Source organism: Schistocerca americana, chromosome 6 (genome assembly GCF_021461395.2).
Source record: "Schistocerca americana isolate TAMUIC-IGC-003095 chromosome 6, iqSchAmer2.1, whole genome shotgun sequence".
Lineage (NCBI taxonomy): Eukaryota > Metazoa > Arthropoda > Insecta > Orthoptera > Acrididae > Schistocerca > Schistocerca americana.
The window spans coordinates 587,035,259-587,037,573 of NC_060124.1; the positions used below are offsets into that span (position 1 = coordinate 587,035,259).

At 39.3% G+C, this 2,315-nt stretch overlaps 1 non-coding gene across 1 annotated transcript; it reads right to left on the minus strand.

The window, feature by feature from the left end:
* Positions 1-222: 222 nt before the first annotated feature.
* Positions 223-297, minus strand: Trnat-ugu. The gene has a single exon. It is a non-coding gene; the product is annotated as a tRNA-Thr (tRNA).
* Between the last annotated feature and the right edge of the window lie 2,018 nt (positions 298-2,315).

The following is a 2,315-nucleotide window of genomic DNA, read 5'->3' on the forward strand; positions in this document are numbered from 1 at the left end:
TGTAATGTTATGGAACATCTTGAAAAGGAATATTTATGTCTGATGTGAAGTCGTACTGTCATAAGGCTGCGTGCCTAGTACGGATTAGTGTATTTTACACTGAAGAAACAACAATTTGTGAAAACTCATTACAGAGTCCTCAAAAGTGAAGTTACAGTTAAATCAATAACATTAGCTGCTTACAGGCGTTGATACACATCAACAGGGACAGTTGAAAATGTGTGCCCTGACCGGGACTCGAACCCAGGATCTCCTGCTTACATGGCAGACGCTCTAGCCATCTGAGCCACCGAGGGCACAGAGGGTAGTGCGACTGCAGGAATTTATTGCCGGCATGCTCCCCGTGAGACCCACAGTCTCAACTTAAAGTCCACACACTACATTCGTAGTGCCCCTGCCATTATACCCACTACTCGCGGCAGACAGTCCACCGAGTCCCATAAGAGTTCAGGCAAATCGTGTGCATCCGCACTGAAGGAGATCATCAGCCAGTTAGCCTCAAACGATATGAAGATGGCATCTGTTCTATCAGACATGTCTGAAAGAACAGATTCCATCTTCATACCATCTTCAAAAGTGGTGTCTTGTTTGTATAAATAACTGAAATTAAATCAAAGCTGTAGAAATACAAGACAGTGTGCAGAATCAAGCTTGCTATTATTGTCAGATCGTGATCATCATTCAGGAAGTGCCTCAGCATACTCTCCCACCCTTCCAAACACTGCGAACCTATAATACAGGTAGCTGTGACCCAACATGATGACAATTAAAATCTTGCTTACTATGTTAACACTGTGTTACATGATTATTAACTTTGTGTATAGTCTGCATTTTCTGCTTTGTTCCAAAGTTGACTTTGAGCAGGAATACAATGCACTTTTTGCAGATATCTGTATGAAAAACAATGTTAAAGGTTGTGATAATGTCAAAGAAAACTTAAAATGTGGGAAATGTTGTAACACAAAATCATTAACAACAGGAAAGTACTGAACTGAGAGAACATGACTCCTGGTGGTACTGACAAAAATGAACATAAAAAGCACGAAAATGTAAAATGTGAGAATGTGAAAACAGGGTTTTACTGTATTTATATTCGTGAGTTTAGCGTAACATTCACACGGTCACACTTTCATATGTGAGCTACAGTAGAAAGCCATGTTTGGCACCTGTTTCCCAATAAAATTATGTAGTACCTAAGTATACACTCCTCTACAAGCTCGCACTGTAGCACGCGCAGTTCCCTCGCATATGAGTTGCTAAGTTCCAATAATGAGCAGGAAAAAGTAGAAGGGAAATAAACGATGAGAGAACATTGCTGATGTAAATGGAAAAGTAATGGGCCCAGAATTGTGCCCCGAGGGATGCATGTTCCAAAAACTGCCTCATCTACAGGCTGTGTGTACGCAATCAATCGACAGTGGCTTTTGTTAAATGTTAAATTATAAGTGCCCATTCTGAAATGAATCATTCTGCCCATTAATTTCACTACAAAACCCCATCTACAGACTAATGTGGGAAAGAAAGAGAGAGAGAGAGAGAGAGAGAGAGAGAGAGAGAGAGAAACCTAAAATGTGCAAGTGAGACAGTTCTGCTGGGTACTGCTGAATTGCACACAACTGAATTGGGTGCAACCTTTAAATACAATGGCACTATTAGCTATGAGTGGAAGTAATTCCATAAAAATATAATAGAGGGAAACATTCCACGTGGGAAAAATTTATCAAAAAACAAAGATGATGTGACTTACCAAACGAAAGCGCTGGCAGGTTGAAAGACACACAAACAAACACAAACATACACACAAAATTCAAGCTTTCACAACAAACTGTTGCCTCATCATGTTTGTTGCGAAAGCTTGAATTTTGTGTGTATGTTTGTGTTTGTTTGTGTGTCTTTCAACCTGCCAGCGCTTTCGTTTGGTAAGTCACATCATCTTTGTTTTTTAATTCCATAAAAACCATGGCAGAAGATGTTTGAAGAGTTAAATATGTCTTTCGACCTGCCAGTGTTTTCGTTTGGTAAGTCACATCATCTTTGTTTTTTAATTCCATAAAAACCATGACAGAAGATGTTTGAAGACATAAATATGTTTACTGAACTACACCTATTTGAAAAGCACTGTAGCAATAATTATATGTCTTCTTAACCTTTTGTATCTTGTGTCCCAATGCACATGTAAGGGTGAAATAAGCCAAATGTCTATTATGAAGCGTGAAGATATTGAACATACAATCGTATGAGGAGAAGCAATAGCACTCACCTCATTCCATCCATTGTCCACTTTATTCGTAAGGACTTGAGGGTCTTCTTCTTGG